Source organism: Opisthocomus hoazin, chromosome 24 (assembly GCF_030867145.1).
Source record: "Opisthocomus hoazin isolate bOpiHoa1 chromosome 24, bOpiHoa1.hap1, whole genome shotgun sequence".
Taxonomy (NCBI): Eukaryota; Metazoa; Chordata; class Aves; order Opisthocomiformes; family Opisthocomidae; genus Opisthocomus; species Opisthocomus hoazin.
The window spans coordinates 7,477,241-7,493,493 of record NC_134437.1 but is presented as its reverse complement, the minus strand read 5'-3'; the positions used below and the strand labels follow the sequence as shown (position 1 = coordinate 7,493,493).

Below are 16,253 nucleotides of genomic sequence, written 5' to 3'. Positions count from 1 at the left end.
AATGTATGAATTAAGCCTTTGGAGAACTCAGCTGAAAGTTCCTGTAACTATATCATTTTTAACTCCGCAATTTCATTCAAACTGATAATTTTTTTAAAGAGTGTTGGCAATGTGCTTTATACTACACAAAACAAACTAGAAGCCTGGATCATGAATACTTGCTGAATGGCTTAGACTTTCACCTAAACTAAGCCAAAAATTTAGAGCTATATATAAAAAAGAGCGTGGGCACCTCCATAGAAGATATTGAACTGCTTAAGTGTTAAAAAGTTCCCTCCTGAAGTGAAAAACAAACCCAGATTTACATTACTCATACTTACTAAGCTTGGATCTGGCTTTTAAGTATGTGGTCAGGTTTAATCAGATAGTCAATCCCATCTTCATTCAACACAAGCAATTTTAAATTGTTCCTTCAGTTTGTATGAGAAAATGGATAAAGATGAGAATTTCACCACGATAGCATGAAATGGACAAACTGAAGAAAAACTGCCCTGTTTGTGACAGTAACCAGGACCCAATAGCTAATCCATTTGCTGCTTGAGAAAAGAAAAACATGCTCCGAAGCAGCTTATTTTTTAAAAAGATCATTCCAAAATAATTTGCCTGTGAACGTGAACAAATGAGCCAGAGTGGGTGTGTGCAGTGGGTATGTTTCTTGTGAAAGGCAAGGAAGGAAATGGGAATAGCAGGCAAGCATGGCGGGGGGGAGGTAAAGGCCTGATGAATGAAACAGAGACAGAATGGTGTGTTCCTGCTCCTGCTTACTGAGATTTTACCTCCACGCAATTTTTATATTAACTGAGATAAAATGGAGTGGGATTTTCAAAAGCTTTAAATGAAGGATAAAATATGTTTTGCTTGCCTGATGCGTATTTATGCCTTTGAAGATGTCCCCAAAGAAATCACCTTACTTACATGTCACATTATGGCTCAGCATCTAAGGCACTGTTGCGAGAATCCAAATAATTGGGCTGTCGGCCTGCTTTTACTACAGTTGTGCTGTTTGACCTTCAGTGAATGATGTCTTTGTATCTGGTTTGGTTGCATGTTAACGAAAAGTTTTTCACAGATGAGAAAAGTGGTGTGAAATCTACCCTGAAACATGACCTTTAGTATGTGAGATAAAACACGGCAATATTTTGACATGTTTAACAACACCCACGTAACATTTTTCTTTGATGATACTGAAAAAATTGCTTCCCTGGTGATTAACCCTGAGGTCCTCTGGCATTCCTGAGCATGTTACGTCTGCTGTGACATGGAGAAGTAGTAGGGGAGAGTAGAGCATCTGTAATTACATCAGTGTAAGATACGTAATATGTATCTTGCTGTGATCTCCAGGGGTCCTTTCCAACCTGGATACCTGTGGCAGGGGAGCTGTGGGCCACACTTCAGACACGCCTCTCTAGGATGGTGAGACAGACCATTTGGGCACCGAGTGCTCAGAAGGGACAACCGAAGAGGGAGCTTAAACCATTGCCATTTCATCTTTTACTCTGCTTTCCCTACAGTTCATTGTTTTTGTAAAGTCAGAGACACGGTCTAATCTGAGCTGTAGCCCTTGGAAGCCAATTGGGACTACTTAGCTCTCCTGTGAAAAGAGAAGAGAGGGTGCTCCAGGGTCTCTGCTTCCCCACACCTACATCTATCTGTATCGTTAGCATGTTACCACATAGAAGCTTTTGCCGTACCAGCTCTTGTTGGGAGATGACTCGTATTTCCAGGTAGGCCAATCTATTCTCACACCTGCAGCTAGGAGTTTGGCAACATTAATATTTATTTTTGATCCCTCGTTGGCTGTATTAACTGGTGCATGCCAGACTTCCTGTCGTGTTGCCTTTAGTGGTTTATTAACAGGTACCTCTGAAGCAAAAATTTTTCTTGTCAGCTTTTATGGTGTAGCCAAATTGTGGGTGCCCGCGTCTTCAGTCAGTAAATATTGGAAGCCTGCCTCTGGGTTGTCTGCCTGTGTTACCTTTTCATTCCCAACCAAAAGGAGCGAGTTTGGGGGAAGAGGTGAATGTGTGCAGCTCCAAGGCACAAGCGAGGCCCTAATATCTTGCAAAATCTCTTGAAGTGCTGCTGTAATACCACCATCTCCACTTTGTAGCTTGCTTCTGAGAACTGCAATTGCTGTGTGAGTAAGTGTGTGGCGTGCTAATACGAGCTCTTTCTTCCTGTGTTCTCTGGATTGTTCATACCTAGCTCTCCTGCAGTGTTTTGCATCCATTAATTTCGAAGTGCTCTACCCTAAAGGTCACTTTCACAATTACCCCTATTTTGTAGCAGCTTTATAAGGAGTTTTGTGGCCAAGTCACCCAACCGACCCCAGGTCCTCTCAAAGCTACAATAGTGTGTGAGGAGCTGATTTTCTGTCTTACTGTTCATCCTGTAAACATCATCTGAAACAATGTTTCAATTCTCTTTGTTGTCCCCATTGAAGAGAAATTGTCGTAATTATCATCACAAACTAACAGGAATAGACAGGGCAGCTAACAAAGGGACACTGCTGAATTACTGAGCACCAGCCAGCAAAAAACCTGTTCTTAAGAGGATGTGGACGAGGAAAGTGACTGTTTGACCTGCCGTGAGGAAGACACGCTTCTTCCCCTGGATGTTCACGTGGTGCCTTTCCAAACCAGTAAGAACCTGTCCCTTATGAGGATCGCCATTGTGCCTCGTCTCCTTGAGAAGCTGAGGACTGGGAGGAGAATCAGACCTCCAGAGGATGCAGCTCGGGCTTGCAAGAATTGGTCAGCCCAGTCTGTGTCAGGTATCCCAGAAGGGAGTTGCACTTTTTATTTTGTCCTTACGTGTGTCTCTTGGAGACCTCCACTTCACTCCAGCACAGGAATCTGGTGTAGTGTTAGTCACCAACATATCAAAATGCCAAATCTTAAAGATACTGAGGTACCTGCGCAGGCAAATCAGTCAGAGCTAAGTGCTACATAGATTTTCTTAAAATATGTCTAAGCATCTAATTGCTTCTTTAGGTGTCTGTACAAAGTCTTGAAAATATCTTTAAAAGTCTACTGTCTATAACTGCTTAGATATTGACATTTTGCCAGGACAGATAGTACATACTGTGTATGAGTTGGAGTCATTCATGCATTCACATTTAGGTGCATGAATATGCAAACAGCTAGGTGGAAGATTTGATCATACATCAGCCCAAAAACAAAGGTGAAAAATTCTACTGGCTTTGCTGGCATGGCAGCAAGCCTAAAAAGGCTTAATTTGGTCCTGTCTCCAAAAACTGCAACAGTATTCACTCTGTGTTTGTACCAGGGAGGTGTACAAGAAGATTCATGTTAGATAGGGTCTGACCTTTTTCAGCTTAGTGTCTTTTCATTAGAAAGATGCAAATTTGTCCAATCCCTACGTGTTCACTGGAAATGTTCATTTTTGACAGTTTGCTGAAAGCCCTACTTGGTGCTTTGTCAAGTTTTCCAGGTTCTGTTTTGAAACTACTCTTCATTTAGAAACATAAGCCAATTGAAACATTTTAAGAAAAATGAAAAGGTTAAAACTGCAATGAAGCATTCAGAATATCTGAAACAAAATATTTCAGTTAAGGTGGACTTCTCTGGACAATAGTTATGACTTTCTGTCCAACATCAGGATTGCAAAATTTCTCACAGCCTCTATAATTTTCTCAGCACATGAAAACGGTATCTCACCACATTCTAGGTTTGTCCATCTCTTACCCTGTGGCCTTGACACCCACTTTTGCCCCTCATTTTACACAGAAAACTTTTCGCTCAAGTGGAACAAGCAATTTGGCTGCCTAGATGGTAAGTGAGCCCACATCTCCCAAATATCACTCTAGTATTGAAACCACAGGACCATCTTTTTGGTGCTTCCTGTACACTTGAAAGCTGAGGAAATGAGGTGTGTTGAGGTGTGAACATTATTAGTGTATTTGTTTGTATTGTGAAAGCACTAAGATGGCAGAGATACAGACCATGATCAAATATGGACCAGCGTGCCAATGTGCTCAGAAAAGTGGAACACCCCCCCCCAACAGCCCATTCCCTCAAGGCATTTGCAAGCCAAATGTTAAATAAGCAGTAATATATCCCTTGCACTGCCCTGGCTGTCTGGATATACGTGCAGGTATTGACTGAAACTCTTAGTCAGGGCAAAACATAATGTTGGTATTGGTTTGGGACTATGCCAGCATGTCCCTCTATTTGTTTTCTCTTTTCAAACCCTCAATGTCACTAACAAATCAGAAGTGGGTCTTTGAAGGGTGGGTGATTGCTGGGTGGTTTTCTTTACTGCAGTGCTCCCATTTTCTTCAGAAAGAACTGAGCAAAGACAAGAGCAGAACCTTACCTGGCCCTAAGCCAGCTAGAGACGGTGGTAAAACACGTACCCGCTGACTGGCACAGCCAAGGCCACAGAGATGACAACCAAATTCCTTGGGCCAGGGATAACTCCTTCTCTTAAGCTGCTTGAAAAATTCCAGCCAAGCTGATACCTGTTTTTTTTAATCCTCCTATGAGTTTTAATAGCAAGCTAGCGTAGGTTCTCACTTCTGCACAGAAACTGTAGTTGCCTCTCTGTAGGGTGGCTGTCTGGTTAGCACAGTCAGAATTAGGAGGGGGGCCATTTTATTAGCCGGTAAAGCTGATTGATTTATTAGAGCAGAAATCTCTTGCTAACTCCAACACAGGTTATTCTCCAAATGCAAACTCTATTTCATTTCACACACACGAAATAGCCAAAGTGCCTGTGTTATGAATAGGCCCCTTTGTTACCCTGCGAATCGACAAGACAGACTGTTTAGTTCATGTCTGTACATTAGCAAAGGAGGACGGGGTCTGTGAGACAGATGTGGCCTTTAATTGCATGGAAATATTAGAAGATCGTTAAGCCATTTTTGACAGGGTTTTCCTCTGACTGAGGGAGTAGAGCGTTGTTTCAGGGAAGGTGCAAGGAGCAGCCCTGTCTTGCTGGCCCCACAAATAGGACCTTGTCCTACTCTCTCACCCCAATGCTAAACAAAACCAGAGGAGATTTAGTCAGAAGCCCCACTTTCCTGCCAGAGCTGCAGAACTACATCTCAAAAAGAGCTCTCTTTAAATTGCATCTGATAAAAGGCTTTTCAACACAGCTCAGGGGACTTGCCCTGTTAGAGATAAGACCAGTCCTATCAGCTCTGCTAAGAACATGGAGATGTGCCGAGAGGCCTGCTTCTTATTTATGTTAGCATGATTAGAGTGTAAGAAACTCCTCAGCAAAAGGAAAACACACTGCAGACATCTCAGAATACATCACAAAGCGTTGCATGTAAAGGCAGTCCTCTATAGGAAAGAGAGATTTTTTTAGGGGGCCTAGGATTTAGGCTTCGTTTAGCTACACTCTACCAAATTATTTTGAGCAAGGTGTTGCTTTGCATTGATTCCCATGCTGTGAAATTAATGTAGCATCCTCATGTCTGTCTGCATGGCAGCCCTGAGATATGGGCTTCGTCTGTTTGGCACACTGCTATGAAAGTAGGAGCCTGACACCTCTGTACTTGACAGCTGTCAAGCCAGAGCTAATAATTTTCATTAAAAAAAACCCCAAAAAAACCCAAAGCAAAACCAAACAAAAACATGACATTAATTGCTACAGGTGAGGATTTGTTAAGGGAAAGTGTGGATCACGTGGAGGTCTGAGCAAAGGTCCTAGAGATGACAGGAAGCTGACAGAATCAGCCCCAAACGGGCCCTTGGGTTTACATGTTTTTAGCATCTCCTCCAGCAGAGGAAAACGCTGGGATGCAGAGCTAGATGACCTACCTACAGCCGTAGCGCTGAACTGGTCTCAGTGCTGGGATCTGACTGCTGGCAGCCTTGGCTCCCAGCTCCCTCCCTCCCAGACACACTGTGAGCCTGTGCTCTGCATCTTGCCTGCTTTCCCTGCAGCAAAACACTCAAAACTCCCTGCCGCAAAATGTCTCATGCCCTCTGCCTCCCTGGTCTGCTTCATCAGGGCAGAGGGGAACTGGGAAGAAGAAACCATTAGTTCTCACAGGTGTGGAAAACTACCCCTGAGCACAGACTTCTTGAGGTGGCAGCAGCAAGAGACCTCATTTATCTAAGCAAGGCTCAGAGCCCTTCTCAGTACCACACTGATAAAACCAACAGACTTTCTGTTAATGGTTATTGATAAGAGATTTTGCTAAGTTTTTTGCACAGCCTCAGAGGAGAATAAATTTTGCTTTTGTCTAGCAGTTCTAGCCCTAGGATAACACTTGTCACTTCCGTGACACTCTGCTTCCAAGGACATTAGAGCACTCTACAAAATATGAACTCTTTCGGGGGCAGGCATCATGTGGATAGGGAAACTGAGACACTGGGACATTAACACAGCTGCAAGAGTCATGTTTTTTATTTTTACTCTCACATATTGTGCTGTGGATTTAACCCTGAGGCAGCATTCACTGGCTGATTCTAGTAGACAGGACACCAGAGACAGAATTAGTTGCATATATTTAGTCTGCACATTTGTCTTCAGCAGTAGCTTTGCTATAGCATTAGGCATCAGAACCTATTTCACTACTGCTGTTTCCTGAAACAGGAGTGTTGGTAGGGTCGTCTTCTCTCTATGATGTTTGATATCACTAGGAAGAATAGCACCTTGTCGACTCTTTTTTGTAATGTAATGTTAACTTTGGGTTCCAGCCCAGGTGCCAGTATGGGATCTGGACCCATAACTTTTTGTCCAAGAGGTAAGAGCCATGGCTATCCCTGAATCCTTCCAGCATCTTTCTCTTGCACCGAAATTAAAACATCAGTGTTTCTCTATAAAGAAAAGAAAAGCCCCTGGGAACTTCTGGTGGGGTAAACTGGGTTTTCCTGTTCAAATATCTCTATTCAGATTGAGAAAGAAAATATCTCAGTGTAATCCTGCTGAGCTGTTTTCCTTGGAATGCCACGAGCCGGCTTGTTCACAAAATCTCTGCTTTTCCTATAGGCGTATGCAGAAACAATCTCGTCACTGGAGCCACAGGGGCTGGGCTCGGTGCACAAGAAAAACACAGATCCATGCCATCCCAGCAGGGTGGCAGCCGTCAGTTCCGCTGCCAAGTGGAGGAGACCAGTTGGGAACTGGATAAGGAGCCAGCAGAGGCTGGGTATTCTGCAGAAGGCATCAATGCACGGCTTTATTAAGTACTCAGCTGGGCAGTGATGGCACCTGTATTTGCAGCCAGGATCAGTGGGCAAAGCAAACGGAAAACCTGGTTTGGGTATTGTTGCTAACTGCTCGTCTTTTGGCTCTCCCATGAGGTTTCAGCCTAACATTTTAGAGGGACTTAGGGGACTGTGGCTCCCAACTCCTACTAAATGTGAATGTGACTTGTTTAACTTCAGGCTCTTTTGAAAATCTGAACCTCAGGACTTGATCATCCCAGTAAATGCCTTTTTTCTGGTTAAGAGGCAGATAACAGTTCCACAGTGCTCTATCAAGCGTATGCACATGCTTTTTGGGGAAGAAGTAGGTTCCTATGAGTCCTGAACCACCTCCCCCATTTCGTCTTATCTCTGTACTGTGTGTGATGCACACTTCACAACAAACCTAAGTAACCAGCTCTGGGCTGAAACATCAAATTTATGCTCTGAATATCATGAGGACTGAGACCCTGACCACAAATCCATTGCTATGCATTCCCTAGGTAAGAGGCGTTGAGCATTGCTCAGGACTCCTACCCCTGTTTCACAGGAGAAGCACACACTGCGCTCTCTCCTGGAGACTCTGCTTTGATTCTTTCATGCTGTTGTTTTTCCTTAGTCTGGAATAAGTCATCTTGGGCTGAAAGTGCATGTTTTGTTCTCTGCGGATGGAAACATAACAGCACCCGATGAATATTTCCTGATGGGCTTCCTGCGATTGTGAAGGGAATGGTGTCAGAGAACAAAACAGGATACGATTGCGGTGTTTGTGAATGTAACTGGGACAATGGTATCAAAGTGAAATAAAAAATAATGAATGGGCATCGGCGTAGCGGTGAGTCAGAGCTCAGAGGAACCTGAAATATTTGTGTCTCTCTAAACTGCCACCTCCGAGATCTTGAATTCCTGGGAGAAACTCTTTTCACAGTTTCCAGTGCTTTGGCTGTAGGAACCCAAACTGAAAAGATAAGATTTTGTGGCTTGCACGTATTGCTTCAGGCTTTTAAGCCTCCGCCTTATGTCCTTTTCCAAGGCAGCCTGTTAAAGAGACACATAGATGAGACATACCCTCTCTCGTGACAAACCCCCCACTACTTTCGGGTTTCTCATTTTATTGTTTTCCTTTCTAGGGTGAATCATTTATATTGAAAAGATTCGATTGCTCTTTGCATGTGGAAAACAAAAACAGCAGGATCGTTACATAGTCTCAGTTTCTGGTATGAGTAAAAATACCACCAAAAAGCTCTCCTTTCAGAGAAATAGCGGCACTCCTGCAATAGACAAATGCAGTTTAAAGTGAGCTCAAGCTTTCTGAAACAAAGTGCTTGGTCAGTCTGCAAACCCCTGATGAAATATTTGCCACTGAAAAGCAGCCTCTGGCACCGCATCAAGGAGAGGAGCCGGGCAGTGGGTGCTTCGGGACAAAGCTGAGGTCAGCACAGAACTTCTGCGTAGCAGTAGACTGCATTTATTCTTCAGGATAGTTTGGGTTTGTCAGGAAGCCAGACTCTGAAACCATCTTGCAGTTTCCTTCCATGTGTCTTCAGCAGAAAAGACCATAAAAATGCTACAATAATATTTACTGAAGTGTGCGTGTTCACAGTTATATCCATGTGTCTCTGTTTACAAACGCATCTGCTCAGCGCAAGTCAATTATTTTACAAGGGTGAGGAGAAAAAAATGAAAAGGAAGATGAACTACAGCTAGGTGGATTTGAGTGCCCAGCTCTGGAAAGCAATCAGTGTCAAGGTATTCTTAGTGAGCATGGGCAACTTTGGAGCAAAAAAGCTGTGGGCAGAGATTAATGGTGATGTAAGCCCACTAAACTGGCCAAGGAGAGTGTTACTACATGGCAAAGGCTGACTGATTTTCTGGAAACGTGACATGGCTTGGAAAAGATCTTGACAGATCATATAGCCCTCCCACCCCGGCAGAGTTATGCTGATTAATTCATGGAGGCGAATCCTTTTGTTGTGAAATTAGCTGCCAGAAAATGATACCTGGCTCAACGCATGCCAATGGCAAAGCTTCCAGCACTTTGAACAGGCTTGAAGTTTTACCCCCAAGGTTCAGTGCTCATATTAAATCATCTCATGTGTCTTGGTTGGCAGAACCGGGCAGGCATTCTCCCAAATCTTCTGGGAACATAAGCCAGGAGCTGTGGTTGGTCCCTCATCTGCTAATGGGCAGACACTTCATCTGCTTCTTGCAGCATGTATTAGTACAGCAGGGTGTGAAGCACCTGAGACAGGCAGGAGTGCTTAGGGAAATCCCTAGCTGTAGGCCCGGGGATGTGGGTAAGCCAGCTGGAGACTGGCAGGGATGCTGCCATTCTCTTTAAAGAAAGAGCTGCAGCACACCTCCAGGATTTAGGAACTTGTATGATTGAGACGTGATCTCTCAGACATGTCCAGTCTCTCCAGCCTCAGATTTCACCATATTACTTTTAAGAGGTCAAGAGGCCACAGCAGTAATTTGGGCAGGTTCTTTCTTTTTTTTCACTTCCTCCACTGGTCCTGTGCTGAGACCGCACAGAGGCATCTCCTGGAGATTTCCCATGGGTCTGGGGCTGGTGCCCCTAAGCCTTCTTATCATCAGCCCTAATGCAGCAACTTGCTGGGAAGGAGTACTGTGTCCTGGTTATTCCCACTTGGTATTTAGCCTGTTGGAAACAAACCAAAATAGGTTCTGAACAAATTTATGTGAAGTCTAGACTGAGAAAAACAGTCGTTGATCCAGACCCTATAAACCTGTGCACGAAGTCAAGTGCTCTTCTGAAAAGTGAAGTGCAGAAGCATGATTTGATTTTTGTTTCCTTTTTGACTCAGCTTTTGGGGATCTTGATATCAAAACAACAATTTAGCAGCCTTCTTTTATCCACTTGACATCAAATTTCATGGAAATAGTGAACACAGAAATAAAAAAATAAAGATATTTCCTTATGAGGAATTCTGCAAAATAATTTTGTGCCATTTTTTAGCTGGCTAATTTCAGTGTGTTCTTGCTATTTATGCCTATATTATTCTTCCTTTGTTTCCCCCTAGTATGAGCTACTAAGTTGATTTATTTGAATCAACTTATTGATTCCACCCATTTATTTGAATTGTGAAGAAACGATGCTGTCTTCTAAGACTGCCAAGTTACACTCCGACGTAGCACTCTGGGTGGAAAGTGAAAGAAAGGCAGTCCGAGGTGCCGAGGAGAGCTTGCATCGCAGTTTGTCTGGGGAGTTGACCTGCTTTGTAGTTTTGAGCAAGTCTCTAGTGCAGGGTAAGAGCAAAATTATTGTACCGTGGGATATCATAAAAATCATCAAATGAAAGCCCTCCTTTATACACAAAGAAAACCTCAAATCTGTAGAAACTTTGACACAGTCTTAAAAGTATGCTGCTGCCTTCTCAATCCTTTGCCCTGTTGCAGCAGGGAAAGCAAGACTGCATCTCCTCCTGTCCCTCCTCCTCAGGGCAGGGACAGCTCTGCGGCACGGATTACCAGCCTTTGGGTTGCCACAACCCAAATGCCATCAGCTCAGCTGGAAAATACTGTGAACAGAAGGGTTTGTCGCTCGCTGTGCAATGCTGTAAGCAGAGAGAAGAGGTACAGAGCAATGCGTTTAGGCAGTGGCAGCTCTCAGCCTGCTGTTTTCACTACAGTGTTATGATGGATCTCTGGTGCGAGCTGCAGCCCGTAAATCCTCCACTGTAGATCCAGGCCTTAAATTGATTGTGAAGGGCACAAGATTGGATTGTGGTTGTTAGCAATAAAATGCTTATGATTATCATTTTCCAGGGGGAGTTATGTGGAGTCCCTGTACCAATCGCATAATATCCTGCAAGGAAGGTGGAGCAGCGTGAGCAAACCTCCAGAAAAGTGTGCTGAAAAAGCTGCAGAGGCCTTTCTATCTTTTTGTTTTGGTTAGGTGTACTGTAAAGACCGGCTATATTAGAGTGTGGGATTGTAGTCCAGGCCTTGCTCTGAATTATCCAAAAGATTCCTATTTGTATTCGAGTAACAGCACTGGACGAGGGTCTGTGCCCCACAGAGCTTACAGTGTGCACAGATCAGGGTGACAGAGGACTGAAGGGAGAAAAAGGCATGGACAGGGGAATGCATCGCTAAAGGTTATGCCCAAAGTCAAGGGCAGGGATGAGAATAATGCTCTGCCTTCCTGCCGCCTAAATCAGTGCCCAATTCAGCCGAATTTGCTGACCCAAGATCAACACAGATTCTGCTCCTTTTCAAATTTTTTAACTCATTTTCTCCGAAGTCTGATGTTATCACTTTTCTGCATGTATGAGATTTTGGCAGCAGAAGTGCTGACTTGTAAAACTGCAGTGCCAAAGTCATTCCTATTCAAGGAACAGATCCTCTGTGCAACCTCAAGCCATATGTAAGGCTAGTTGCTGCTGGTACCTCGTATTTTTGGTACTTTGCATCATGCGTCTGGGCTCTTCAGATAGTGGGTCTGTGTTGGTAACATTCTCTTTACAAAAGTACTTCAGGAGTGTTTTTCTCACAGGATGAAGAGTAGCAAAAGTATATTATTAAAATGAAAAAAAAAAAGTAAAGAAAGAAGTCGCCTTTCTAGAGGTGGAAGCGATCTTTCCATGCATGGCACGATGGTTCGAGTACTCAGCATTTTCTTCTCTTATAAGTCAGTGTTTGTGGAGGAGGATGAACCTTTGATCTTTAACAATGCCTTTTAAATGTGGTTATGGCCAGAAAAGTGAATGCAAAGAGCTCAAAGTCAATATTCAGTGTAAACGCATTGCCTGCACCTGGAAAGAGCCGTTATTGTAGGCACTGGGCTATACCTGGGATGAAAGCACTGACTGCTGTCACCACACCAGCTCTTGTTTTCATGGCCTTTCTCCCAGAGCTGAACCCAGGGAACTGGGAACCTCTAGCGAGCTTTCCTTAGCACTGAGCCTTGGTTAAGGTTAAAAACCTGAGTTTTTAGGGGCCTTGTCCAAACACTGTGCCAGGAACCATGAACGGAAGAACATCAAGGTAAATGACTATGTTTCACATCAGATGTCTCCATCACGCTGTTGCCCCTGATTTTTACTAGGGGTTGTTTCTCAGACCCGTTCATATATTGGCTCAAATGTTCTGCTCAATTCATTAACTAAGTGAAAACTTTTACTAAAGCTTGCATGCTGTCTCCATTTCGGGATAACTTGCTTGAAGCGTTGGTGGACTGTCAGCCCTCCCCAGCGTGCTGCCTGGGTGACCAGATGAACAGACTAGCTTTCCTGCAGCACATAGGGCCAAAATCAAAGTGTACCTCACCTTGCTGAAGCACTTAGACCTGGGACCTGGGTCTAGATGGCTCATCTGAAAAAAGGAAAGCTGCAAATTCGACCTCTTACAACTATAAAATGTTATTAATAATAGCCATATCACATATTCATGTCTAAGGCATCCAGAAGTGTGTGCCAGCTCTATGCAAAGCTGTTTCAGCAGTCACAGCAATGGGAGCCTTTCATTCGTGGCAGTTCAGCGGTGGGCTGCCCTGCAAAGGCTGGGGCTGTGCTTCACAGGGAGCTGAACTTGCCTATCATTGCTCTGCGAGCTGCCGTAGACTGGACTTGCCACATTTATGCCAGGAATGTGATTAAAAACTGGAAAAACTGAAGCTAGCCTATTCCCAGAGGCGATATAATGTAACATATATGCCAGAATAATACACACAAGACCCCTGTCTCAGACTTCGTCTGGCCAGCTCAAGGACACAGCCCGGGAGGCAACAGCGCGGGGGGAACCCTGGCGAGCTGTAGCCTGTCTGGTTAGGTTATGTTAGCACCTTTAACGCCTCGATGTGTTTTCCCAGTTGCCCGTTACCAAATACTAAGTAACTCTCAATTCCAGGGGATAGAAATTTGCCCTCTGGTATTCAATTTAACTGTTGATCTCTTCCTCAGCCAGAACTGAAGCCAAACGCTTCCTGAACAGATTAGCCCTTCAAAACTGATTCTAGCCAAGCAGGGCCTCTGATAGCGAGCACGAGGAAGGTTGTGTACATTCCCCATCTGGGTCTGTAGCCTGATATTCTGGCAAGGCCATCCAAGCCCTGTCCTCTTCCAAGAGCGTTAAACTGAGACCCAGGTAGTCCTCACTGCTAGGACGTTATCTGAGCGATCCCCGTGCCCTGTTCCTGCCAGCTAAAGGCTACCTGTTGCTTGCCACCCATTTGTTTTTGTCTTAAGATGGAGATGTACACCCCACGGAGAAGCTGATTGCAGCAGGGGTTGGCGGCATGCCACCCAACTTCCCTTGCATGCCATCAGCAATACTTGTTTGCTATTTGCATGCGCGACCCGGATCGTAAGCAGGTGTTACAAGCCACTATCTCTGCCTGATCTGCTCTGTGCGTCTTCAGTTCCCCCAGAGCCTGGAGCCTGTAGCTTTTGTGGCTGTCACTAACTCAGGGTTTTAGCTTAAACGATGCCTGGTTCAGTAACTGCTCGGGCTTGCCATGATGGCAGCCATCGCATTTGAATTTCTTTTCCTGTGTGAGACAGAGTTTTAAAGACTACGGTAGAGTTTGCAGTCTGTATGCAATCAAGCAGCAAAATGCAGAGCTTCTCGGTCCAACTGCCATCTGCCTGTGAGATTATCATTGTGCCCGCTAAGGCCAGTTGCTGCTGTAGGCAGGGCCTAGCAGCCGCTTTGTCTTTCAGGGAAGATCCTTATCTGAGGAGGCAGGCTTCTCCATCAGGTGTTCTGTATATCAGAGAAAAGTGTGTACTTGCCTGTGTGTGTAAAGGTAGTTGTACTCGGATGCAGCCCTACCTGGGCTCTTCTTTGGGCTGGAATTTTGTTTTTTGTTTTGTTTTGTGTTGGGTTTTTTTTGTGGGTGTGGCAGTAGACAGAAAGATCCCTGCTTTCCAATTTTTTTTTTCCATCAGAAGCTTTCCTCAGAAGAAAAATGTCTTTAGGCAGAAAAAGCATTTTTCCAGCTATTTTTTCCCTAAAAACCCCCTGACTTAGTGTATGTTTTCAGACTGGATATCTCCAAACCCAAACATTTTTAAATTTTAGTTCATGAATTTGCAGTGGTACTCATGGTTTCCATGGCTCTGACCAGTAAGAGGCATAGCTGAGACTGGATCTAGAAAGTCCTAACTCAGTCTAGCACCCCAGGTACTGGGGATTCACCTACCACCTCATGCCATAATGCAGTGAATGCCACATTTTTTGTACCGAGAGGAAGCAGAGACTTACAGAAGATGTGTCATTTAGGAACCCCTACCTGACAGCCTGACTTCAGTAAATCAGAGAAGCAGCAAGTCACTATATCCTGACCTCTGATGGAGACGCTTGCTCTCTTTTCAGAGCTGTCACCAGATCTTGTGTTCTTGTACCTTTCTACACAGGGGAAGTTTATAGTCTGGAGATAGTCTCAATCTCTTTAAGGAGTTTCTGACACAAGGCTGTGATCATACAGGATTGCACCACTAGGAAATTCTTCCAAGGGAAACTCTTCCACTCCCTAGCTTACTCTAATTAAAGCAGAAAAAGGGAAGGGGTAATTTGGAAAGGTTGTGCATCCACCAGGAAAAACCTACTGGAAAGGATAAACACAGTCTCAGCATCTCACAACCTGCAGCATTAAGCAGTGTGGGGTAAAAGCTCTCATTTTTGTTGTTTAAAGGCTGTAGCCATATCTGCTGATCAGTGTGAGAGGTTGCTTACAAAATTTTTACAGCAAATACTGTAACTTCAGCAGGACTTGTGCAGATGTTTGAGGGTTCCTCTGTATTCAAGCTTGGTCAGGCCCACTTCAGTTCTAGGCTACTCAGGCTTATTTGGTTTTGTTACATGATCTGAGATCAGAGATAGAGAAGTGCTGATATTTGTAAATGCAGAGCACTGACCTGACTCTTTCTAAGTGGGTTAATTTCAAGCTGACACGGATTCTGATGTTTACCCAGTAGACTCTAACTATTGACATTTTTTGTGATGATCTCATGAGCCTGGTAATATCTGATTTGCACTTAGATTCTCATGTAATTGGAGGATTCCAGCAGCTGCACTTTTCTAAGTTTTCAGAATTTCTGTTTCCCTCTCTGGTTATGGAAGAATTTGCAAAACTAACCTCAGAAACGACTGCTGCGGGGAGGTGGGGAGAGGGCAATAATTTATGATTTTTAAAAGCTCGTGATTTAGACTGTGTCCTGTGAATTTTGAGCACTGAGGGTTTAGCGACACCCCAGCTTTCAAAGCAAAGACAGTGCCTGTATGTTCACGGGTAACCCACTGCTGTATACACGTCAATGTTAGGGGTCTTTTGAATGCTCGGTCCACAGAGTAGGTGAGTCTGTTGCTGCCTTTGTTTCGGAGGTCTGCTCCATTAACTCACATTAAAGTAGTGTGTGCTTTTAGTTTGGGAGGTTCCTCGTTCAGTTTCTGGCTTGCCAGCCATAATGGCAGCTGTGTTATGTGCGGTTAACTTAGCTCCATAAAGAACATGCAGACCTTGTCAGATGCACTTTGAATAAGGCCGGACTGTGCCAAAGCCTTTATGAGCCTGGCATGCTTCATTTAGAAAACCCAAGCGCATCAACGCAAGGAAATTGATAGTCAAAACTTTTTGTCAGCATTCGGAGTTTCAGCAGGAAAAAAAAAGGATAACAATTTCCTGTTTTTAAGCATTTCTAGAAACGCACAGTTTGGTAACTCACCAGTCCTACACTTCCCACAAAATAAACAAAAAGTGTAAAGTAATGCATTTTTTATTCCACCACTAACACCCATAACTCTGACCTGTACTGACTGCTTCTCCTTCACTAGTAACCTCAAAATATAAACACCACACAAAACCCTTTGAAAGAAGATGTATAGACCTTCAAATGACACTCCAGAAATGCTACGTACTACATATCTCTTTGGTTGTTTTTGGACCAGCAAGTGAGTGCAGGTGGGCAGGGAACTGTATGAAATTGCAGATGAAGATGTTTACAGCAAGCAATGAGAATGATATTGAACCCAGCAGCCACCTTTACTGTTTGCAGAAGTCAAGTTAACCTTAGCTCTTGCCCCACCCAGAGCAACCCAGCAGCTAGCAAAGCAACCCACCGGTTTTGC

At 44.1% G+C, this 16,253-nt stretch overlaps 1 protein-coding gene across 3 annotated transcripts in view; it reads left to right on the top strand.

Moving 5' to 3' along the window:
• FLI1 (Fli-1 proto-oncogene, ETS transcription factor) overlaps positions 1-16,253 on the top strand; it is an 88,477-nt gene that overhangs the window by 33,413 nt on the left and 38,811 nt on the right. The window lies entirely within an intron of this gene.